At 48.1% G+C, this 25631-nt stretch overlaps 1 long non-coding RNA gene across 1 annotated transcript in view; it reads right to left on the reverse strand.

Moving 5' to 3' along the window:
• Positions 1–3882: 3882 nt before the first annotated feature.
• The window catches only part of LOC142023156 (uncharacterized), a 55828-nt gene continuing 34079 nt past the window's right edge, over positions 3883–25631 (reverse strand). Inside the window, exon 3 of the long non-coding RNA XR_012648134.1 lies at positions 3883–6838. This is a non-coding gene — a long non-coding RNA (uncharacterized LOC142023156). The remainder of the gene's footprint in view (positions 6839–25631) is intronic.

Below are 25631 nucleotides of genomic sequence, written 5' to 3' on the forward strand. Positions count from 1 at the left end.
GGAACTAGGCTTTTGAGAGGCCGGCAAAGAAGTAGGGGCGCGGCCGTTTACGGACTCGGGGCTGCTCGCGAATCCCCCCTCGCCCCGCACCCAAACTTCCTCTTCTACAAAATAACCCCAGGGTGATCCTGAAGCGCAGCCTCCCGTTCGGCTCCGGGTTACACCCCACCCGGAGGAAGGGCCGCCAGGGAGACGGGGTCCCCGCGCTGCCCCGCGGTCCCGGGACTCGGCTCCTAAGCTTTGGAACGATCGCGCCAGCTGGGGAACGAAATTGACTCGTGCGGCAGAGCGCTCGGAGCAGGAGCGCGGGGTTTTCCCCTCGCATCGGGCGCTGCCCGGGCCATTGTTTCATTTGGGGCTCAGAAGAGAGGCGGGTTCTGTGCCAATACTGCGAACTGCACAAAGGCCGCAGGCCGAGCCGGCCTAGCCACGCGCTTCCCCGGGGGAACCTCACTTCTGAGGCGTAAATAAGCCCCCATTTGATCCCGGGACGCTGTTACAGAGGGGACAACTCGCTGGTTCTTCCCGCGGTGCAGGACCTTCGCTGCTAATTCAGAAGGTCGGGGAACAGGCCAAGTGACCCAGCTCCCAGGCGGAGGGGTTGTTGAGATTTCACGTTGACCAGCTCCAGGCCGCAGGCTTAGGCGGGAGCCGGGTTAGTCTGGAGCGTCACAGACAAAGAAAACCACCAAGAACCTCTCCAGGCAAACCAGCCGCCGGTCCGGGGGCAGCTTTCAGACCAGCGATCTCAGTTCTTGGGCAACGGGGGAAGGACCCGCTGTCTCCGCGCCGGAAAACGCCGCAGCCCGAGGTGTGTTTTGCAGCCCCAGGGCGCGGGTCTTTGCCCAGGAAAACTCCTCGCTTAACACACAAAATCCTCGGCCGTTAAAAAACACAAAACACACGAAGAAACACAAAAAGGCCCTGCCTGTTCCCGGGGCGCCCCGGCTCCCCCATGCACCGAGACGCGCCGCCCGGCGCCTGCAAAGGGCGCCGTGATTTCAGCGCGAGTCGGGAGCACAGACGGGATTTGCTCTGGGGCCGGAGGAGTCAGGCCCCGCAAAGCGGCTGGAAGTTGGGTTTGCGCCTTTGCAATGCCCGCGCCGAACGGCGCCCGCGATTGCTAAACGCGTGAAGCGGGAAGGGGTTGGAAAGCCAACAAAGAGCCCCCGGCCCCCCGCCGCCCAAAGGGCCGGCACAGCCGCTGGCTGCTTTCCGCCGGCTGCAGCCATCCATCCTCAGGTTGGCTTTTCAGCGCCCGTTAGATAAAACGTGTTAGATGCACAGGGCGGGCGGGGATCTTTCATTGCTCATCAGCAGGGCCTTCCCGGCGCGGGGGTCATCCTTTCAGCGAAAGGCAGTCAAAAATCACTCAGCGGGGCCAGGTCTTATTAGTCAGCCTCGGCCCTCACTGCCGGCGAGGAATTCAAATCCAGCCTTGCCCTGTTCCAACAGTTGCAGTTACACGCAGGCGCTGGGAATGGAAAAATAAACAGGATCAAGGCTGCCAGGGGCCCGCTGTGATGTTTTAATGTTCTCCAAGATGTGGCATTTAGCCTGGCCCTTGCAAAGTGCGTGACACCGCTGCCTGGGCTCGCCTCTCCCCCCTGCTCAAGAAACCCTATCAACCTTCCCTCCAGTCTGTGAAACTGCGGAGCACCAAGCCCCACAGAAGCTCCTGCTTCAAGAGCTCACTGGTTTCGAAAATTCAGGGCTCAGCAAAGGTGCCCACACTGGATCAAATTGTGCCCTGGCTAAATGCAAGGGTAAAACTCTTAGGCTACCTCTGTACTAGAGGATTTTGTCAACAAAGCTGGAGTGTTGTTGACAAAACCTGCAGAGCAGCTCCACACAAAGGCTACAGCCACTAGAAGCATCTGTCGACAGCAGTTACTGGCAGAAGAGCTGTGCCGACAAAACTTCTGTCAACAGATTATATCTGTAAATAAAAAGTGAATCGATCTTTGGTCACTTCTGCCGACAAAAGGGCCCTCCCCAGACCATCTGCACCACCTTTTTGCCTACAGTTTGTCCACAAAATGTATTTTGTGTGTAGATGCTCTGCGAGTTGTCAACAAAACTTCTGCTGACCCTATTCTGCCCCTCCACAAGGACAAACAATGCCTTTGTTGACAATCTGTCAACAAAAAAGCCACTAGAGGCTCCTGGCGGTCCTCTGCCGAGACGGGGTTCACAGGTAGCCGGGCAGCCCTATCCACTTTTAGCTGTTGTGTTGAGACAGTGGCTGGGCAGCCTGGCTGTTCGCTGCAGAGTAGACAGACAGAACAACGTGACGGCGACCGGCGTTTTGTCAGAAGATCTCTGCCGATGGCAACCTCTGATGCTTCTAAGGTAGCCGTAGCCCTATTGTTCAGAGCCTCTAAAGGCAGGAGAGACCACTTGCCCACTGTGTCTTCCTGCAAACCCCACTTCAGAGCTCTTCCCTGAAATCACTGGTACAGCTGAGTGTATGTAAGTGGGGACAGAATATATCTACTTACCTTATGGGAAATCTGGAGTTTAGTATAGGATAGTTTATCCAGGTCTCCCTGCTCCCCGTCCTCCAAATTTTGGCTTGAATTAGAGCAAAAATTTTTAGAAAACATCCCACCTTAATTTTAAAAAATTGTCAGAGAGGGAGAATCCATCACCCCCCTCCCCTCCGCCGTCACCCTCCTCATCAGACTAAAGCAGGAGTCAGTCCTTCATTTAAAATAACCCGCATGAAAGTATTTGGGTAAAATCCTTATGTTTGTATACCGAAAAAAACCCTTCCTCTCACCTCACCCCAGTTTTTCTTCAGTGTAACTCCACTTGCATTAGGTGTCACTCTGATTACTTTCAATTTACACCACTGCTAGTGAGAAGAGGATCAGGTTTTAGGTGTGGCCTAGAACCCCAGTTGGAACTGAACAGAGCTTCCACGGGTGTGTATGTGCTTCAATGGGCTTAATGGAACTTCCCCAAAGTCCTGCCACTCAGATTCCTGCCCAGGGGGAGTTCTGAGCTGGTGAGAACTGAGTCAAGGGTACAGATTTGAGTCAGGAGCAGAGATTCAAAGATAATCCTCATGTACTACCATCCTCCTGTATTCCACAGGTATTACACACCCTTTAACGTCACCTTGTGTCACAATTTTCAATGCACATACTAAATGCCATGTGTTGGAGTTTAACTCTGCCAAATTAATAGAAACTGTGTAACATACAAGGGTTTCCACACCTCACTGTGCATACTCTTTCATTCCTCAGCGAGTTTTGCCTGTATTAGGTAACGGAGAGTTCCAGGCTAACGTGGAAAAAAAAAAACCCTCCCACAAAAACAAATCAGAGAGAAATGACAAATTTAGAGCACTGATAAATCATATCTGATAAGCAGCTCTCTAATTTCCAGCGCATGTTCATGAAAATGTAAAATATACTCCCTATGGCCATGACCTTGAAAACACTTATGCGAGTAACTATATGCACAATGGATCTATTCACATATGTAAAGTTTCTCATGTGAGCAAATAGTTGCAGGATTGGAGCTGTTTTGATACAGACCTACTGAAGGAATATTTAAATGAGTAATTTAGAGTGATTATTACATAGTGACATGTTATTCATGCAATAATTGCAAGCTGGTTAACAGCATGCACTATAACAGGATAATCAAATTCACAAGGATGTTTCTAACTGCAATTGTATTATTTTAAGAATTTATAAACTGAGGCATATATATTAAATATATCCAGTCTCAAGTAAAAATTACGTAGATCCAAATTTTGGGGTGTTTGTTTTTGTAGTTTAGCAAACCTTTCTCATGAAAACATGATCCGGAAAAGTCACAGGTCTAGAGATTAAAAAAAACAAACCACAAGGTTTTCCAAATAATGTTTACATCAGAATTCATTTTAATGTTTGAAATTAACAATCTGGACAAGACCATTCTGGAGTTAAAGTTGGGTTGTCACTGAATTATTTTTAAATCATGGGCAGGAAATCATTTACATGAAATATTGTGAGTAAACTGACTCTTAAAAATGAAAGAGCTAATTGAGAATTTTGAAACAACTTATTCAGGAAGGAAAAGCCTAGAGGTCATTACACCAGTGAATGCCAGATTTACATTGTCCTTTATTAGAAACACGTAATCCTTCTTTCCAGCTACAAGCCTGATTCACTGAGACACACTCCAAAAGAATCTTGCAATCTGCCTGATATTTACAATCACATTTTCACTCTGCAAATAAACTGAAAACTGCAGTTTACTGGGATGTGAAACTGGACGTGGGGCTCCATTTGGAAATAGACAAAAACCAGGGAACATCTTTTAGCAGCTTTAAAAACAAAACTCTAGGCACCGAATGAATTTTCCTGTGACTGATCCACAAACATTAATGACCACGGGTTCACAACACTTCTGAAATGAAATCTGAATGATGTGTCTCTCTAGAAACATCACACCAGACCCTGACATTGCTGAAACTCCCATTCAGCATCCTCTGCTGGGGTTACAGCTTAGAGGCAGGTCAATGGGTCAACTGTTACAGCTCTCCCTCCTCTGGGCAGAGGAGGAATCGTGGATTTAGGTATGCTGTAGGCTCAGACAGTTGAGTTAGTAGTTCCTGAATTGAGCAGCCCTTAAGGGCTATATAGCTAGTGCAGGGACTTCCGGAGTCATTAAGAAGAAAAAGCTTGATGTTCAAAAAGGTTGATGGCTGCAAGCAGGAAAGAGGGAGTGGATGAAGCAATCATTCAACTCTGGCCAACTGAGTGTCTTGTAGAGCTCACCAGGTGACAGGAGGAAGACTTAGAAAATCTTTAGGTTAAGTTTCTCTCAGGTGTGTGTGTGTTATATGGGAAAACATGGGGGTTGCACAAACACAACAAGGTTCTTTTCAACATGCAAAGATTTTGCGCTGGTTCCAGAAACGGTCTTTGGGTACATGGAGGAGGGAATACCCAATGATGACTTCTTACAAACTATGCCATCAAGGGCAGCAACTCAACAGGCATGACAGAGACATAAGAGAGCCACCAGCGTCTATTACAAAACAAAGTGAGCTTTCCTTCTAGGTCATGTTTGCTAGACTTGTAATCATTTTTGTTGTCCAGAGAAGAGCAAACACCATGACTAAAGGTCTAGAACAGCGTTTCTCAACTTTCTCTTAAAATAAGGTACTTCTTTTTCAAGAAAAATTATAAGTTCCCACAGACTTCTCTCATGTACCTCTAAGGGTACGCACACCACCGGTTGAGAAACATGGTCCTAAGGCAAGTGCCATTCAACTTTTCCAGATTACCGTACCCTTTGCAGAAGTCAGATTTGTTTTGCATACCACCAAAGCTACACTTCACTAGAAAACTACTTGGTTACAAAGATATGCAAAAATGTCACGGAAGTCTATTACTGAAAACTTGCTGACTTTCCACCATCTTACCACCAAATAAATGAATTGGAACAGAAATATTGTACTTACAGTTCAGCGTAAGGCATATGAAGCAGTAGAAACAAGTAAATTGCCTGAATGAACTTTTGGATTGTACTGACTTCCCTAATGTTTTTTATGTAGCCTGTTGTAAAACTAGGCAACAATCTAGATGAGTTGATGTACCCCCTGGAAGACCTCAGTGTACTCCCAAAGGTACTCATAACCCTGGCTGAGAAACAGTGGTTTAGAAAACACGACAAAGAGAGAAGATTAAAAGAATTGGGTTTGTTTAGTCTGAAAAGAGAAGACTGAAGGCACATGAAAACAGCTTTCCAGTACCTACAAGGCTGTTACAAGGAGGGAGAGAAATCATTCTCCTTAACCTCTGATGATAGGACAAGAAGCAATGGGCTTAAATTGCAGCAAGGGAGGCTTAGGTTGGACATTAGGAAAAACTTCCTGTCAGGGTGGTTAACCACTGGAATGAATTGCCTAGGGAGGCTGCGGAATCTCCATCATCGGTGTCAGAGATGGTCTTGATAAAGGGTCGGCAACCAAAATAGCAAGAACCACCATTTTTTTTCGAATTCAGTAAAAGCCTCAATAATTCAAGAACCGCAATGCATGTGAATACAAGACAGTGCTTAATAAATAACATCAAATCATACTTTTTGTAACCCCTATTTTAAAAACCGCACACACGCAATGACTTGTAATGCAATACATGTTTACAAACTTTCCACATAGTCTCTCGAAGTTGTATTTTTTGATATTGGCAAATTTCTCATTGCAAATGAGACAAAGGGATCCCAGACCAACTCAATATAAATGCAAAGGGATGGGTCCATTCAGTTGGAAATTCTGTTTTCATCGTCGATTTTCCTCTTTTTGAAGCCATTCAAACCCCACCTTAATTATGCCAATTTTATTTCCCATTTCATTTGTTTTCATCCTCAAAATACACTTTGCCCTTCACAGCAGGAAAGCCTCAAGTTTCCTTTTCTTTTTGCAAAATCAAGACTTTATTAGCAACACAATCAGAACAGTATCATATCCCGCAATGCACTGTACATATCCAAGGGGGAGTTATCCAATGTTTCGAGATCACACGTCGTTTGCTATTTAGATAGGAGTTGCTCATTGTTGGGCTTTTAGATGCTCACCATTTATAGATAATAATCAGAAGGTTTTTTGTTTTTTTTTTTATACACACTTTGCAATTATAGCATTGGGAGCCACAAAGAAGTCCTTACAGAGCCGTTAGCAGCTCCGGAGCTGCAGGACGCAGAACCCTGGTCCAAATGACGTTTGGTCTTTCCATGAGTTCAGGGGACTGGATCTGATGACCTCTCAAAGCTCCTTCCAGTTCTAGGATTCTAAACCTCGTGCTGTCTGCTCAGCTCCCGACATCTGCTGAAAGCACTGGAGAAACAGAGCTAAAGTTATCCTAAGCCTCACAGCCTGGGAGAAAATGGACATTTTACAGCATGATAACCTCAATTCTGTTCCATGACAATGAGGTGCAAGCTGTGAGATAACAGGACTATAGAGGCACTTTATAACTTCATAGTAATAAGTATGTGTGTTACAGTAGCACTTAGAGGTCCCTAGCTGAGGCTGGGGGCCCATCATGGTAGGTAATATACATGGCATAAGATACAGTCCCTGTCCTGAAGAATTTATAATCTAAATACACAAGACAGGTTGCAGGCTGGGGCAGGCGGGGTGGGGGGGAACCACACACAGCATGGCAAAGTTACTCACTCAAGGGCACACAGCAGATCAGTGTCAGAAAGGGGCAGACCCATACTGCGTGTCCTAGTCCAATGTTTCATTTTACTGAAGTAGGATACCTCACAATCATACCTGCCCAGTCCCAGGGAAGCTGCACTGGTATAACCCTGGTCAGAATTCAGCCCTGAATTTCAGCAAATTGCCTAAATTCAATGCTCTGACCAAATGCAAAAGCTAGACAGGCTTGAGAGGCACAATTTTATGTTAATAAAAAGTAGCATGAAAGATTTTCAGCTTTACTATTGAATGCTCAGTGTCTTTGGGACAGAGACATCTACGTGCACCTCCAGGGAAAAGCAGAAGAGAAAGGCAGAGAACAATATCGTCCTTTCTACCAGTTACCCTGGTCTGTCTTCTCATGCTGTCTGCCAGCACTAGGATAGATTCTTCACCTCCATCTGGAGGAGCAAGATGAGAGAGAGGAAAAGATCATAAACAAGTAGGAATCATCAACCAGAAAACTGGATTTAAAAACAACAGATGCTGCCCAGAACGAATATGTAACAACGTCGTATGGAACATAAAGAGGAAAGCCCTCATCCAGAGGGCTGCTGCACACAAATCTCCAACCATAAAATAAATATTTGATGTCAAAATGACGTGAGAACTTTTGCTGGGTATGTCCCCACTTCAGGATGGACTGATGCTACGGTTGATTTAGCAGATCTAGAGAAGACCCGCTAAAATTGACTGCTAGTCACTTTTTCATTGACTCCAATACTCCAGCAGAACGAGATGAGTAAGGTCTGGTCTTTACAACACGTTGGGTCTGTGTAGACGTGATAAATCGACCCCCGAGCTCTCTCCTGTCAACTATGGTACTCCATCAGGACAAGAAGAGTAGCTGGAGTGGATGGGAGAGCAACCCCCTGCCAACCATACCACATGGAAGAGACAGCAGTAAGTATGTCAAGTTCAGCTACTCTCTTTGCATAGCTGAAGTTGTTTATCGGGGTGAGCGAAGTGGGGGGCTGGCCCCCCTGGAGGCATGGAATTTCAAAAAGGTGGGCACAGCTCGATTGGCTGCTCTGTGTTAGGCTCATTCATCTCAATACAAGCATTGAACTATGTTACTGTTTTTCTGCCTGTGTATTCACATTTATATACAAATTAATAACGTTCTCCATGCTTATTTTCTTACACATTTCAAAAGGTTGGTTTTTTTTTCATATGAATGTAATTGAAACTGAAAAGGGCACATGACTTGATGACCTCCTGAAATCTCGTCCAACCCTACGATTCTATCTCTGCAGGGACTTTGGACAAAGCAAAGACTAAGTACAAAGAGGTCTGTCTGCACAGCAAAATTATTCTGAAATAACAGCCACTTATGCCGAAATAACTTTGCATTTACACAATGCAACCGCTATTTTGAAATAGCAGTCAGCTTATTCTGAATTTGGTAAACCTCATTCTACAAGCAACAGTGCCTATTCCAAAATAGATACTTTGGACTAGGGGTTGGGTAGACAGGGAATAGGGGCTATTTTGAAATAAGTTATTCTGGAAATAGTTTATTCTGAAATAAAGCTGCTGTGTAGACATAGTATTCTGGATCAGAGCCCCTGAAATAGTGTCCACATGCAATAGAGCCTAAATTTCGCTTATTTTGGGGGCTTCCCTGTAGCATGTGGACACTTTATGCCGGAACAGCTTAATCTGGAACAACTCCTCTCGCGTAGACATACCCAAGAGAGGCAAGGGACAAAACCACATTCAAGCAGTTTTCACCATTTGGACCACTCAAATGTGAGTCCAACAGGAATCCAACCTGCTACTCCAACAGTTCCGGAGCCAAACCGAGGCTGGCGCTGTCACAGGGATGGACTCCCATTTATAGAGGTGCCAGCCCTTTCTCCCTACCAAGGGAACACCCCCCAGCTCTCTGTCCTGTCCTGGTGAAACTGACAGCAATTTAAAATTCTGATTGATTTCAGCGGTGGAGGGCCAGGTCTTGAAAGAAGAGCTGTTCTCCAGCCTGAGGGTGTTCCTCCCCAGTCATAGCTGCTGCAGGTCAGAGACTAGAGCATGAGTGTTAATTTTATGGACCAAGTTTAAGGTGGATTGTCTCTCTCAGGAAAGACTAGGCTCAGGCATTGCCCCTCCAAATCCCTGCTTTACTTCAGCGGCAGCCTGGGGTGCCTCTCACATGGTAGGATCAGACCCACAGGCTGGGAATTTTCTCCTAGCCTTAGGAAGCTGTTTTATGTTGGGATCCGAAACTCCCTGTAAGTTACAGGAGGGGCAAGAATGGGAAAAACAGAGGAAAGGGAGTGAGGTAAGTGCTGGAACAGGGAGTTCTTCCTCTCTCACACCTCCACTTTGTTTTAACAAGAGAAGAAAGGGTGGAAGAGATAAACAAAAGCAGGGTGCCAGAGATTTCAGGTCAGAAGAGTTAAAAAAGCTCACCTCTTCCGTGGGCTGCAGCTCTGCAGGGAACGGTCCTCTAGCAGACGTTTCGATAAACCACCCGCCGCCACAGGGCTTTTCCTACCTGGGACTGGAAACCGAGTGAACTCCCCAGCAAAAAAAGCAGAAGGGACGGCCAAGGAGCTGGCCACCCCATGGCAGCTGCTGACACGTCTATGGTACAAACAGGGTGAGGTTAGTGCAGGGGTGAGCAAACTTCCTGCAGCTGGCAGCCCCTCCTCCCAAACTGTAATCCAAACTGAGGGAAATTTCGGTTGTGTTCATACGGGAAAAAAAGCCCCTTCAGCACGTGCAAGAAAATGCGTAAAAATGTTATGAACGGATACATAAGTGTGAATCTACAGACAAAACCAGTACCATAGTTCAATATTTTTATTGGATGGATGAGCCCGAGACTCAGCAGCCGACCGTGCTGACCCCCTGAGGGAGCCCGCCCCCCAGTTTGTGCACCCCGGGCTAGTGGATGAGTGACTCAGCAGAGACGCTACAGCAGGAGAGGCTGCTCTTGACTAATGAGCCTGTGGTGTCCACAGCTGCACCTGTAAAGGTAACAGTGATGAGAGGATGCTCCCCTGTTTCACAGGGATGCAGCAGGGTTCCTTGCTGCTCTGTATGACCTGCTAGTGACTTTTCATACCATGCCATTCGCCTGATTTCACTGCGAGCAAGATCTGAAAAGACACCAGCCCTTACAGGGAAAGCAGATGCCCTTGTTTTTCAGATTCTTTTGCACTGGTCTGCGGTAAAGCCATCAGAACAGTTTATTGGGGTTTTGCAGCCCTCACACTAATCCCTGAAAGCTGGAGCCCAGCCCTGGAAAATCCATGGTCCTCGGAGCTATTCTTTGCCCCTCGCTCACTCGGTACCCATGGACAAAGCAGGTCACCGTTCTGTGCCTCAGTTTCCCCTCTGTAAAGTGGAAATCAAGTTCACTGACCCAACACCTCTCACATATTAGATTGCTCTCACCACCATCTAGGCCAGTGGCTCCTAACCAGTTCACTATTGCAGACCTCCCAAACACACCTTCAGATCATTCACGGACCCCCATCCAAGCCAATTCTAAAACCACAATACAGATTTTCATACAGCAATTACCATTAATGGAATACATTGATTTAAAAATAGATTGTAACTTTGCAATTCATTTAAAACTTATTTTCTATGATCATTTTTATTTAATTTTTTTCCAGGGACTCCCTTCAATGCCCTGGGGGTCTGCAGACCCCAGATTAGGACCCACTGTTCTATTCAGCACTGTGAAAAACCTCACCCATGCTTCCCTCCTGAGGACAGAGGTCCTGATTATTCAGTCCCAGGGGAGTCAATGGGATATTACAGTTTTAGCACCTACCGTAGGAAAAAAAGCCAAGGCTCTTGTGGCAGTAGGCTCAAATGTGACTAATGATGACGTGTACACTTGATATCTTATTACTGCAAGATTCCCATCAAGGCTGAGAAACAAAGTAAGGGCCATCCTGGCATGTTGGCAGCAAATCAAACAAAATGACATTAATTGGGGCACATTAGGAACAGGAAATTAAATTAAAGCAACATTTTGTCCATGGGGTCTTCCTTGGGCATTTTTGACAAGGGTCTACGTTTCCCAGGTACAAAGAGCAATGAGGCAGCTAGAGCATAGAAGAGGTTTGTGGGAAGCTAAAAGAATTGGAGCTTTATAAGCTTCAGGCTACCCACTCAGGGGCCTGCTCCTTCCACAAATATTCTTTTAACTGCAGGCCGACTGCAGCGCTCATGGAAGGGGAGAGTTTGGCACCAGGCAGAGTTGGAGGCAAGCAGTGCCAATTTGCAGCAACAGCTTTGCTGGTGCGTCCCAGTGCCACGTGGACAACCTGCCCTCCTTTCCCGCTCCCAGACATGTCTCGGGCCTGCCTGCGTGTGGAGGAGTTTTGGGATAGAAGAGGAATCGTTGCCCCTTCTCCCCACCCCGTTGTCATGGCAACTCAACCCTTCCCAGACCTCAGTGCACGTATCCTCACCGAACCACCCAAGGGAGTAAAATACCACTATCCCACTTCACAGACAGGGGAACTAAGGGAATTGCCCAAGATCAGGCAAGAAAGCCACGACAGAGCAGCAATCAAAGCTGGGGCTCTCAAAGTCCCAGGACAGCAGCCTATCAGCCGACCATGCTTCCTCTGAGCAGCCCAGGAGCTGGCAAAGGTGCTCAAAAAGCCTCAAACCAATACCTGGGTTTCCTCAGTTACGCTACGGCTGTGGTCACATGAGTGAGTTCTGCCCACAAAACCGGTGGAATGGCCACACGCAAAATGCATTTTGTCGACAAAACTCAGCACTGCCGCCAGCAGCGTTGGGGCTCTCAGCCAGGAGGCACAAAGCTGCTGTCGACAGATTTTGTGTGCAGGCTCCGGGGGGCCGTCTCTCGACAGACAGGGCACGCAGAACAATGAGCAGCCCCGTCTGCTCTGTTTCCAGGTGCCTGTTTTGTCGAGAGAGCAGCCAGGCCGTCTGGCCGCTCTGTCGACTGAGCCGAGCGCTCTCCCGATTGGCTTTTGTGTGTGGCCACCTCCGTCCACAGACGTTTGGTCAGGAAATCTCCCAGGGGCCACGTGTCCCCCCACTATTTTGGGGACCAGCAACATGGGTAACAAAGAGCTCTACACCCCTTGCACTGGAGAAGCCACAAGTACCCAGCTTGCCTCCCGGAGCAATGTAGAGCAGTTGGTAAGATGCAGGGGGTGGTGCTGGTGGTAAGATCTGGCTTGTGATCGCTTACAATCCCGTGGCAAGTGATGTACCCAGGACGGCTGTACAGCCCCCTCTGAGCAAGTCGAACATGGCGCGGCAGTCGATTGGCTGGGAACTTCAGCCAGTTGCAGACAGGCAGCGCTTAATTCCAAGCCAAGTGGGAATGTGCCTGGGACATCAGAGTTCACTTCCCTGGTCATTCAGGGCTTGTCTACACCACCACCTTCCTTGGAAGGAAGGGTGGCAGTTAGGGTGTTGGGAGTTTACTAATGAAGTGCCGTCGTACATAGGCAGCACTTCATTAAGCAAATTCCCCCCCGCGGCAACTTCGAAGTTTTAAACTTCGAAGTCCTGGCACGTTTCTAGCCATGGCTCACCCGCCGGTGCTTCAAAGTGCCAGGGCAACTTCCAAGCCCCCTTACTCCTCACAATGTTACAACTCCAAAGTTGCCACGGGGGGAATTTGCTTAATGAAGTGCTGCCTATGCACCTCGGCACGGCATTGGTAAACTCCCAACACCCTAATTACCATCCTTCCTTCCCAGGAAGGTGGTAGTGTAGACAAGCCTTCAGAGAGGCTGCTTAGCAAATGCAAAGGGCCAGGGCCGGAACGCAGAAGCACGGCCTCCAGCATCAAGCCTGCATATGCCTTGCAGAAAACGACGCAGTGCCTCAGAGGTGGCGGCGCATGGGTCTTGCTTTTTGATGGGGTTGCTATGGTGCCCGGTGCAGAGCGACTCACGAAGGCAGCGCGGGGGTTACGAGCTTGCAGAGATCAAATGGGAACCAGGCCTACTCTGGGGGCTGGCTGCGCTCTGCAACGCTCTCTTTCTGAAACCAAGGGCCATAAATTGTGCCCTGGAGCCGGCTGTGCCTCCCTCCCAGCGAATGGCACGTTTCCCTTTCGTTGGACTGCCCCCCAGATGAGTTATGAGGAGCTAGGCCCTCGCACAGTGAGGTTTTCCTCAATTGCAACTACATGAAAAAAGGCTGGTTCCCTCCTCCCCCTCCTGCAGAAAGCTTGCACAACCCAGGTACTTTCTCTCCCCTTTCTGTCCATGAACGATTGCCCAGCATTGGCAGCCTTGTCTGCAGTTGTTACAGGGCTTGGTCTATTTAGCATTGGGCCGTGTACAACAGAACTCACCTTGACAGGCGTAGCTGGTGGGCCGTTTGCTTGCAAGGGATTCTCTCCTCCCAGTTACGGCTCCTTTAGGTCTTTCAGTCACAGCGTGCTATTACGCAGGTACTCGCCAATGGCCAGCGGGAAGATGACTTTCTGAAAGCTTCAGGAACACCTTGCAGGAGTTGTGGTGATTCTTTCGATCTGTGGCTTCATTTCACACCTTGTGATTTCTAAACCTCAGACTGTACCTTCTCCACAAAGCTTTCAACCTCACCTTCAGCCACGTGCATTATTCAGCTGGCCCGAGAGCAGCGTCAAGGCTGGGGTCTGACCACAGGACTGATACTGACTCATCTCTGTGGCCTGGGAAAAGTCATTTGGCCTAAGGGTCTCAGTTTCTCCAGCTGAGAAAGAGAACTACTGCTTCTCCTCTCCTCTCCTTCCCAGCAGAGATGCTGTACAGATTCAGGAGTTACCTCTTCACACTCTTGAAAGATGTCAGCTGCGTCTACACGTGCACGCTACTTCGAAGTAGCGGCAGTAACTTCGAAATAGCGCCCGTCACATCTACACGTGTTGGGCGCTATTTCGAAGTTGAAATCGACATTAGGCGGCGAGACGTCGAAGTCGCTAACCCCATGAGGGGATGGGAATAGCACCCTACTTCGATGTTCAACATCGAAGTAGGGACGTGTAGACGATCCGCGTCCCGCAACATCGAAATAGCGGGGTCCTCCATGGCGGCCATCAGCTGCGGGGTTGAGAGATACTCTCTCTCCAGCCCTTGCGGGGCTCTGTGGTCACCGTGGGCAGCAGCCCTTAGCCCAGGGCTTCTGGCTGCTGCTGCTGCAGCTGGGGGTCCATGCTGCATATACAGGGTCTGCAACTAGTTGTTGGCTCTGTGTATCTTGCACTGTTTAATGAAAGTGTGTCTGGGAGGGGCCCTTTAAGGGAGCGACTTGCTGTTGAGTCCGCCCCGTGACCCTGTCTGCAGCTGTGCCTGGCTCCCTTATTTCGATGTGTGCTACTTTGGCGTGTAGACGTTCCCTCGCTGTGCCTATTTCGATGTTGGGCTGAGCAACGTCGAAGTTGAACATCGACGTTGCCAGCCCTGGAGGACGTGTAGACGTTATTCATCGAAATAGCCTATTTCGATGTCGCAACATCGAAATAAGCTATTTCGAAGTTGGGTGCACGTGTAGACGTAGCCGTCAAGAGTTAGAAAAGATGCCTTTCAGATGGTGTTATTAGTAATTTCCCACTCTATTTAACTGAATGTATATATGCAAAAATTACATGCCCATCAATCACCCTTACATATACACACTCTCTACTGTACCTAGACACGCGACATGGAACAGAACTGCTTAACTGTGTGGCATATGACCTTTACTCTGACTTGCCAAGAGGGAGTCTCCTTCAGTTCAGCTGTTTGGACCCGAGGATTTTAGAGCAAAAAGAAGCAAGTTCTTTCCCTGCTCTCATATTGTGGCTGTGGAGGTGCAACATCACAACAGGCAGGAAGGTCACGCTCTAGGCCAGGTTGCACCAGCCTGACAAAGCCACAAGCAGCAAAGAACTAAGGCCAGCGCAGTCCTGCATTTCAAGGACCCGCACACCACAGTCACACACCTGGCCTCCTCAGCTGGAGCCCCACCTGCACTTCCCGTCAGACTCCAGGCCCATCCACTCTAGTTCTCCTCTTGGGAAGATGCTCTTTGACACCATCTTGGATTCAGGCCTGGGTGAACGTCTGTGGGACAAGCCAGACCTAGAACCAGACTATTGAGGAGGGTGTTATTCCCCATCCCCAGCCTTTTGCTGTATTGTTGACATTCCTCACAAGAAGATGCCATGCATTGTCACCCTGGGTCCCCCAGCTTGTCCCACATGCTTACACCTCGGTTTGGGAAGGGAGGTCTTGAAGACAAGGTGGTTGGTTAGAGGGAGTGATGTGTACATGCAGAAGCTGATGGACCCAGTCTCAGATATTAGCAGGGAGTTGAGCAGCCCTGTGGAACACAGGGCTGGGTGCTCCAGCAAATTAACCCCAATGATGGTCTCGGAGGGGGAGTGCTGTTAGTCAGTAGCTTCACAAAAAAAACACAAGCAGTCCTATAGCACCTGAAACACTAACAATTTTATTGGATGATGGGTAAAAATTTGATCAAGTGGGTTTTACCCATGGAAGCTCATGGCCTAATAAATAAAATTGTTAGTGTTTAAGGTGCTATAGGATGGCTTGTGTGTGTGTGTGTGTGTAAAAAACGCCAATGGATAAGCACAGCACATGCTAACAGAGGGTGTGATTGCCACCAACATTCTTTGTAAACTGAAGTGCCCCAGGAGAGATTCAGATGACACCCAGCTGATTAGCAGAGTGCCCACAGCCACCCACAGCAGGCCCCGTGTGTTTCTATTGCTGGTGCACACGCACACAACTTGGTGTGCATAAATTTATTCCACCCATGGATGGAAAAAAAAATTAAGAGGGATCAGCAATTTCCACCCTTAACTGGGAACCCACTCACTTGTGTGTTTACATCAAACTCCGAATGCTCTTCCCACCATACTGTCAAGTGCTTCCCGGACATTCTCACTCTGCTTCACTGACTGCACTGGACTGTCGTTCTGCAGAGTCCAGACCTCTGGGTGATAAAACAAGGTGTATGTTTTTCCAATTAACAGACTAAATGTGTTTTCCTGCCAGTATGTTACCCAGCCTAACGTGCAATCGATGTCTACATTTTAACCTAGAAGCTGCCCCAGGAGGCGTGCATAATAACTTGTTAATATTCCACACAGTGGAAAACAGCCCCAGATAGATAACTTTATAGCTGAGATTTTGTTTATTGTATGAAACCTCCACCGTTAGCTCACTCTTAAAGAGCACCGTGTCTAAAAACCCAACCCAAAACTTTTCAGTTAGGGACACAGCACAAAGCCTCATGCACCAGGCAGAGCTGAGTTCAGAATGCAGGTGTTGGCCAGTTCTCCACTGACCTCAGAGGTGGGATTTAAGACAGTTTACATGTGCAATGAATGTGCAGCATCTTCAAGAACATGCAGCATAGCGGGTAAGGTTTATACAGCCATGTAGGTGCTTCTGGCAGAACTTGCCTTCATGCTCTGATACAAGTTCTCCTTCTACCATCATAAGGTCCCTGTACAATGGACTAAACAAGGGTCATCAGGTAAAACGGTCAGGGAAGCTCTGTGCAAAGACTTCAAGATCTGGATCCTTAGGCTTGTTCAGCCTTCACTCCAATGAAGTCTCCCTTGCACATCCTGAAAGTCAATTGGGCATTCCTGAGGGCAAAGAACGGGGACAGTAGCTCATAGGCTACATTGGGTGATGTGCTGTAGCAGGGTATGTCTACACTACAGAGTTAGTGTCCAGAATAGCTTATTCTGGAGTTATTATTCTGAAATAAGCTATTCCAGAACAATGCGTCCACACTATAGAGAAGTGCTGGAATAAACAAAACTATTTCAAACTAACTTGTCCCCACACAATAGAGCCTACTTCAGATTAGAGCCCCTGGAAGCACTCTGAGGCTATGTCTGCACAGCAGCGTTATCGCAGAATAACGTATTCCTGAATAGTTTATTTCAAAATAGCCCATAACTCCCTGTCTGTAGAGCCCCTGTTCTGAACTATCTATTTTGGAATAGGTGCTATTTATCACCGAATTTGAAATAAGGCATCTGCTACTTCAAAATTCTTTCAGAATAGCAGTTTTGCCGGGTAGACGCCCGCTGACTTGTTTCAGAATAGCAGCCCTCATTCCAAAAGAGCTCTGCTGTGTAGCCTTACCTCACAGACCTGGAAGGGACCTCGAGAGGTCATGGAGTCCAGTCCCTTGCCCTCACAGCAGGACTTACCACCATCCCTGACAGACATTTTTTTTTTTAAAATCTATTTGCCTGAGATCTCCAATGGGCCCCTCAAGTGTTGAGCTCGCAACCCTGGGTTTAGCAGGCCAATGCTCAAACCATGGCACTCTCTCTCCCACAACGCACCTGTAAGGACCAGAGGATGTAACGCTCTATTAGGAACCCCTGTTTTGCTCCCATGCTGCTGCTGCGCTCCCAAAGCAGGAGTGGCACTGAAAGGGAGTTACCATCCCTCCCTTTCCTTCTGCTGCTTGATTCCTTCTTCTTTTTCTCCCATTGTAAAGCAGAGGAAATTACCTTAACTAACCACACCACTGTTCTTCTGCAGACACGTGTTCGGCACAGAATATCAGAGTGTAGAATGTTGATCACTAACGATCCAAGTCTGAAAACTCTCATGCACCTGATGGTTTTACATCCTGCTGATTAGGTAGTTGGCAAGACTTAGGTAAGTTAAATTGCTCACATACGTGACTGCTGGCAGGATGAGGCCCCAGGACTAGAACTGGATTGTGCAGAGCTTTCTATTATACAAATGATTCACCAGTGTTGACTCTTCCAAGCAACGTATCCTGAATGCTGTTATCACCTTTAAACATTTCATATTCAACTTTTACGTAAAATACAACTAGCTCGAAGCTTTGCAGGATCAGTCTATGTCTAGAGGAAAAAACTGCAAACCATTTTCTGCATTATCTCCTCTTACAAAGATCTCACAGGGGAGTGTTCACGTGTTTGTACTAACTTGCATGCCTGTGGGTTTGCATAACACATGACCATGCATGTGGGTATTCATGTGTGTGAGATACATACATGCATGCATCAGAATGGATGTGCAGGAGAATGTATAGAACCTTCTCATGTCTGTACAATCATGCACGACTGCAAGACATACACAGGTACAGTTTCATATTTGTGGAGAATGGGAGAGGGCAAAAAAAAACAAAACGAAAGAACCAGTGTTAAAGCTACAAACTAGCAAACCTAATCAAGTACATGGAAGTATATTGGTAAAAATTTCTTTCCTACTGCCTTGCACTTCCTATTCTGAACGTAGTGTAACAAGGCCTCATCCTCAAAGGGTCCGTCTACACACGGAGTTATACCACTTTAAGTTAAACCAGTGTAAAGCCACATGTGGACACCCAATTCAATTTAAATGTGGCTTCTATAAAATTCGGTCTCACTCACCAGGAGTTTGCTCCAGCTTAACCTCATGAAGTTCAGTTAAACCAGGACTTCTCATGTGTTAAAACAAACCCTAAAGCCCAGGTCCTGATCCCATTGAACTGAATGGTCAAATGCCCACTGGATTCAGGAGGATCAAAACTGGCCCTAATATGACACTTTCTCAGAGTAGAAACTTTAGCCCTTCCCGAGCCTCTTCATATATATGTAGCTCCTGCTATTTCACCAAGAATTGGTGCCAAGTTAGATTGGGTTTGAGCACAATCTCTTGCCTGAAGCCTGGGAAAGGAACAAAATGCCAGGAAACTGGCTGCTCACGTCAGGAGCCTGGACTCACTGGTAAGACAGAGAAAAGCCCCTGGTCTAATTAAAGTAGCAGACAAACACAACAACTAGTGTAGCAAAGGGCTCTGTAGCTTGGAAGCAGCAGCGCTCCAAACCTATCCTCACTGAATCCAAGGGTAAGGCTCACTGACCTCAACCGAGCTGGCTCAGGCTCAGATGAGCAAGGAAGGCATTGCTGCTGTCTGAGAGAATTCTAGCATCACAATTTCCCTTGTTCTTGGAGCAGGCTGCACACTTCAGGATCCAAAAACCGGTGACCCTTCCCATATACCATTTTAGCACCCACCAGGTGAAGAGGGCATTTGACACAGGAGGAGGGAAGGAAGGAAGGAAGGAAGGAAATACCTGCGGATGTCCCCAGGAGAGGTGGGAAAAGGCCTGTGGAGGGTTTTGTGAAAGATCAAACCCCAGGAACCTCAATTAAACAATGCACCACTAGTCTAGGTGTGCGCTGGAGCAGATCCCAACTCAGGAATACCCGGTGTGGCTGCACAAGAATGGACTCACCATGCAGTTCAACTCATTACTGCCCAGCTGGTCTACTGGTCTCTGTTATTCCCCAAGGCCCTTTTAATTTGCTTTCCATGACGTCAGACCTATTCTGTCCTCTCAAAACAGCCGGTGTGGAACTCGGAGAAGACGCCAACGCTGGGGAGATGGTTCAGGGATACAGAAGAACTCTGTGCATTTCCTTCCTGTACGACGTGTACCTGGGGCTTGTGAAAAAGTGAGAGACTAACAAGATGGGATCAAGCCAGCCCTGGCTGGGGGCAAATGCTTTCCAGGCAGGTGCTTCCCCGCACAGATCTGGTAATGCACCTCAGCCTGACCTGCAATACCTCCTGTTATTCCCATTAGGGGCCTCTCTCAGCAGAGGCTGCTAATCACAAGGAGTGGAGCCAGGAGTGCTGGTTCTGCAATGCGCACATGCATCCGCCCACAGAAGGCCACCTGACTCAGTCATATACACCTAGAGACAGAGCCGAGGCCAAAGCTGGGCAGCAGGAGGCTTTCTGCTGATACTGGATAACAGAAATCAATGTCATTTAAGTGGGGGGCAGGGGAGGAAAGGATGCAAGGAAGGGGAGCGAGTTTGAAGCCCTCCCCCCGGTGTGAGATGTGCCATGGTTCACACCTTTGACTCCCCTGTGATATTCAGCACTCTGCTCCATTGTGCGCACAACTCATTTGCTCATAAAAAACGCTGCTGGGCCTGACCAACTTGCAGAGCGAGGCGCTCTGTTTATCCACAAAGCACAGCACAGGCCGCACGGCCGTGCAGGGGTCTCACCACAGGCCTCGATCCTGATCAGACAAGAGCTCAGCAGGTCCGAGGATGCATCATTCACCAAGGCCTGTTCAGGTTTACAGGGGCTGTAGAATCAATTAGCATCAACTGCCATGGGCCTATGTGAACCCTTCTCACCGAGGCCACCAATCAGCTGTCAGATGGTATTAAGGCTTGGCCACTGATGACCTGGGTGGCTCTCATGCCAGCAACAAAGATATCAAAGGGCAGGTCTACACTAGACCTTAAAGTCAACTGTAGATACACAATTCCAGCTATGGCAATTGTGTAGCTAGAATCTACCTCTCTACAATCGACTTACCTGGCCGTGCTCGCTGAGCGAGGTGGACAGGACAAACTCTCCCATTGACCTCCCTTACTCCTCATGAGATTGAGGAGTGCATCCCACTAGGCATGTAAAATAGACTCCTGGAAGATCGACCCTAACCGGGTCCAACTCCCAGGTAGCGTCAATGCACCGAAAGACTGTAGATATCCCATTTCCAGCTCAGCACCATCTAGTGCCTCATTAATGTTCATGTAACTCACACCTCTTCTTACAGAACCAAATCTAAGATTTTTCAATTTCGGGAGGAATAGTTTTACATGGTAATCTGGTAACACAACAAAATCTCAGCGACGCCAGAAGTTTGTGTATTTCCAAAATTTCAGAAAAGACCAGGGAGTTGTAGGGCTTTGCCCTTGCAGAGTCTGAGGCCCAAACCGCATTGGCACATTCTTCTGGTCCACAATAATCAGGAAGCAAACGTATGGGTTGAATCTCTCTCATCCAGCACCCTCAGGATCTGACCAGTGCCAGATGAGAGAATTTGCCATATGAAGGGAGATTAATATTTTCTAGCATATTGCCAACACTTCCTCTTCTTTCTGAGCTCTTAGAAGACATTAGGGGTAAATTACAGTTAAATAAACAGCACAGAACATTGAGAGCCAGGAGTGGTGACTAGAAACAAACTTTATGGGACCATGTGAAACTTGGCCATGCCCATGGTAAGTGGTCATCCAGCTAACTAAAATAATTCTTGATTACGGAGTTTGCTGGACGAGAGTGTTTCGGATTTAGAGAGGTTCAACCTGTAATTATAAACTGGCTACAAGCAACAGTGAAAGCAAAAGAAGAGAATTTCAAAGCAAACTGGGGGAATTGGAGAGAACACAACTCGAAATTAATAGCAGTTGTGTATCTACTGACTAAGTATCCCAGACTGCTTTGAAAACCACAGCCAAGTACTCATTTTTCCTTACCCGAGATGAATAAAGTGTAAGTAGTAAATTAGCAGCATCAGTAATGAAAAGCAAATGAAATCTTTCAAACGTTCTTTGCAATTATAAACTTACATGTCTATTTCTTTTGCTTTAGCATCTGCCACTAGAGAGTCTCAAATGAGCTTTTTGTATCTTTTAAGAGATTTGCCTCACAGGATCCCAATGGTTCACAGTATGTAGTGTTATCTGACTTTTACCAGTGGAAAAAGTTAAGAAACGTAAGCGTTCAGCTCAAGATCATACAGCAAAACTATGGCAAAGCCAGAGAGGAAAGCTGTATCTCTGCGCTGCTTATCACACTGTATTAATATCGAAAATCAGTTATGAACCTCAGAACGGCCACACTGGGTCAGACCGAAGATCCATCTAGCCCAGTGTCCTGCCTTCTGAGAGTGGCCAATGCCAGATGCCCAAGAGGGAGTGAACAGAACAGGTCATCATTGAGTGATCCCTCTCCTGTCATCCATTTCCAGCCTCTGGCAGAGGCTAGGGACACCATTCCTACTCATCCTGGCTAATAGCCATCAATGGACTTCATCTCCATGAATGTATCTAGCTCTTTTTTGAGCCCTGTTACAGGCCTGGTTTTCACAACACCCTGTGGCGAGGAGTTCCACAGGCTGACCATGAGCTGTGTGAAAACTCTTCCTTTTCTTTTAAGCCTGCTATCCATGACTTTCATCAATTAATTTAGGGACAAATTTAGCAGCAACTTCCTCCAGAAGGTGATTTAAGTGGGACGACCCTGACAGCTGGGTGTTAGCACAATAAGTATCAGAATCTGGCCCTTAATCACAACAATGGGTTTTATCAATGAACAATTTTTAACCCGAGGCCTCTTTAGAGGCAACACATTCAGAAAACTGGCAGATCTTGTGCGGGGAACCCCAGCCCCTCTCAGACAGACACCTGAAACTGCATGTTGCTGGGTACACTCCACCACCACTGAACTGAGGTAGAAAAATCCAGCCTTTGAGGCTTAACTGTGTAGGAGAGAAGTCAGCATGTCCCCAGGCTCCTACCCTCCAAGTCTACCAACAGTGCCAGTGTGCAGAGGCGAATACCCACAGCGAAAACACCCCTCCTGCTAACAGAAGGGAGTTTTTAAAAGTCCTTTTCTTCTCCCCTCTCAGGAATACCTATCGTCAGCTGGCTTTGTGCAGCTAGAAGATCCACTGGTCAGATGGCTTAAGGAGAAGAAAACCAGAGGCAGCGAGTCTTACCTAGAGCACAGCACCTCACACTCAGACTGCAGCGTAAGAGGACGAGCCCTTGCAAGTAGCATAATCCCTGCGGACAGGGAGCCAGCATTCACTAATGATCTGGATGAGAGGATGGAGCGCACTCTCAGCAAGCACACAGGTGATACTGAGGTGTAGAGAGGTGGACATGCTGGTGGGCAGGGATAGGGACCTAGACAAATTGGAAGATTGGGTCAAAAGAAATCTGCCGAGGCTCACCAAGGACCAGTGCAGAGTCCTGCACTTCGAATGGGAGAACCCCGTGTACTGCTGGTTGCTACAGGCTGGGGACTGACTGGCTAAGCAGCAGTTCTGCAGAAAAGGACCCGGGGATTGCAGGAGACGCGAAGCTGGATGCAGCCTTGTAGTCAGGAAGGCTAACGGCGCATTGGGCTGCATTAGTAGGCGTGCTGCCTGCAGGGGCTGGAGGGTGCAGGTGCTCAGCAGTGTAGAGCAGCAAAAATCTTAAAGACGGCCTTAAGGAGCAGCTTGACACCCACACTTGCATTCAGGTGCCAGCCTAAGGACTTGGTCCTCAATACAGGGGGCTGCACATGTCCCTGACTACCCCAGAGCTGGCATCTATTTTGCCATACAGCACACCGGAGTGGGAAGCGGGAAAAGTCACCCTCAAAGCAGAGCCCGGAGCTCTGATTCTGCCCCCGCATGGGAAGCTTGGTGAATTTTCCCCAGGTGCACCCAGCAAGTTCTCCACAGCACATAGCCTCAGGGGGTCTGTAACGTGAACGGCAGCAGGCTCAGGAGTTAGGAGCTCGCTTACGGTGTGAGCTCTTTCAAGCAACGCTCTGCTTTGTGTTCTGGGCTTTGACAGCAGCCGGCACCATGGTGCTGTGGTCCACCACGAGGGCTCAGTGGGGCAAGCGTCTTGCGAGGGCCCTGGGCGAGGGGGGAGGGGCTGCTCCATGCTCCCAGAAGGGGTGGAGCCTCAGGCAGAAGGGCTGGGGCTTGGGAGAACCTCCCCAAAGGATCACTCAGTGCCATAGTGATGCCAGACAGTGGCTGTGTGAGGGCAGGCTAAGCGGGGGAGGGATAGCTCAGTAGTTTGAACGCTGGCCTGCTAAACCCAGGGTTCTGAGCTCAATCCTTGACAAGGCCACTTTGGGGTCTGGAGCAAATAAATTAAAAAAAAAAATCTGCCAGGGATGCTCCTTGGCCTTCCCAAGAGGGCAGGGAACTGGACTCAATGACCTCCCAAGGTCCCTTCCAGCTCTATGAGATGTGTATCTCCATGGATCTGGTCCCAAGCCCCCATTGGTATGCAGGTCTCTCCTGATGGGCCGTTTACCTCAGTGGGCGATACAGGAGGCAGAGAGACAGCACTAGGTATGTAAATAGGCCACAGATGAGGTGGGGCCAAACAACTCCAGAACATGCAACAGGCTCTGGGCTTTGTAGAGCCCAGGAAACGTGTGTGCTGTGGATGGCTGCTTCAGCAGCTAAGTAAGGAAGCAGGGTAGGAAAGGAGAAATGGATATGTGCATCTTCCCAGTGTGGGGGAAGCAGATCTCCCCAGACAAGGTGGAGGAGTGAAGATGGGAGACAAAGAACCCCAGAACCTCAGCTTCTCTCTAGCAACTGCTGCATTACCAGTCTTGGGGTCTTTTGTCTTCACCCAACAATACTATCACAAAGGAGCAATAAAAGAGCCCAGAGGGCTGCAACTACCTGTATTTACAGAACAGACCCGACACCCAAGGCCTACCTCCATATACACACTGCTGCTGTGGCCAGGCCTGGGCAGCTTGTACAGGCAGAAAACACAGAGCAGCCCCCAGGAAGGCTCACAGACAGTTTGGAGTGCTGCCACCCTCTTCCTACAGCCTTAGCAGTGTTCCCGGTGAGCTGCATGCTTAGGCAGCTGCTCAGCAGAGAGGTCAGTGCTGCCCAGCTGATTAGCAGAGCAGCTAAAGTTAGATTTTATTTGTTTGTCTGTCTCTACTGGTGGTGTGTATTGGCACGTACCTGGGTGCACATAACATTTATTCTGCACACAAATGGAAAAAACCCACACATGGATGGAAAACGGAGGGAAAATTGGTCCTTATACCTGGCATCAGCTCGTCCAACTCCAAGCTGATGGCAGACAGGCAGAGGAGAGATCTAGCAAACGTAACCCCCAGCCCAGCCTCCCCCAAAACAGAATCAAGTCTGGGGCACGACATATATCATGCTGCTTAAGCAAGCAGGCAACTGGTATAAACTGGACAGATGTAGCGCTCGGGGGGGACTGCCGTTAGACCTCACCTCTCTGGGCTATTCCTTCTCCCGCTCCAAATACTTCACATTATTTATGATGTTTCATTTAACCTCAGTCATGTCCTCCAAATAAAATTTATTTTGCAGCTGTCATTCAGGTTCACTCCAGCCCTAACCTCATAATCCTATTGATTCCCTCATTATTCTAGCAGGGCAGGATTTATTTCATGCCTTCTGCATTATGGAGAAGACTTTGCACATCAATCTAGGGCATGTTTAGAAATAGTCAAGCTGGGCAATTCATTATTTTCTCATTTTTCTTCCAGTTGGGCTCTGCAAACTCTCCTAGAGGAGCTGGTCTGGCTTCATTTGCTGTGCAAATTCATGTTTCGGACACAGAAGCATCTCACCAGCATCAGATCCTTTTCTGCTGGTTGTTTACAAGGGATTCCATGGGGAATATGCCACAGAGGCTACTACCACTGCTGCTAATTTCTTCCCTTGGGAGCCTGCTCCTGGGGTCCTCAAGACTTCTACAGGCAAGTTAATAGGAGGTTGCAAAAGCTGCCTTGGGATTTGTCCCCTGCCTCTCATTTTGAGGCCTTGCTTTGGCTGAAGTGGGCTGGAGGGAGCCCCTGCCAGAGGATAAACTGCACTTAGCACACTCAGAAC

Source organism: Carettochelys insculpta, chromosome 19 (assembly GCF_033958435.1).
Source record: "Carettochelys insculpta isolate YL-2023 chromosome 19, ASM3395843v1, whole genome shotgun sequence".
In the NCBI taxonomy this organism is placed as follows: domain Eukaryota; kingdom Metazoa; phylum Chordata; order Testudines; family Carettochelyidae; genus Carettochelys; species Carettochelys insculpta.